The 360-nt window shown below is 53.3% G+C and overlaps 1 protein-coding gene across 1 annotated transcript in view; it reads right to left on the bottom strand.

Moving 5' to 3' along the window:
• Nucleotides 1-360, bottom strand: part of MXRA7 (matrix remodeling associated 7) — a 31,637-nt gene that overhangs the window by 30,160 nt on the left and 1,117 nt on the right. The gene's annotated exons all lie outside the window — the stretch shown is intronic.

Here is a 360-nt window from a genome sequence, read left to right as displayed (position 1 = left end):
AGCCCTGTACAGTTGTTCATCTTAGTGCGTTTTGGAAAAATAAGCTCTAGTTTGGGGATGCTGAACGACACCCCCGCAGGTCCACTGAAGCCAACGATGACAACCATGCAGCCCGGTTAGGCTCAGCCACTGCCATTTTTACAAACAGGTCAATAGCCTTTATTCCTTATGGTCGCCTTGCTGCAATGCACAGAGGACACCCCTAGATCCTGGTGAATGCCCGCTTCCGGCCTGAGGCCAGCAGCTTTCAACTCTAGCCTCACCTTCCTCTGGCTACCCCCACTCCCCCAAAACTGTTTCTGGCGTTCAGCTCGGGGGTTCTTTGGGTCAGCACTATTTCCCCGACTGGCTCTCCTTCTT

Source organism: Otolemur garnettii, unplaced genomic scaffold, assembly GCF_000181295.1.
Source record: "Otolemur garnettii isolate 467f Iridium unplaced genomic scaffold, OtoGar3 scaffold00018, whole genome shotgun sequence".
Lineage (NCBI taxonomy): Eukaryota > Metazoa > Chordata > Mammalia > Primates > Galagidae > Otolemur > Otolemur garnettii.
The sequence above is the reverse complement of the archived record's forward strand: the minus strand, read 5'-3'. Positions and strand labels throughout refer to the sequence as shown.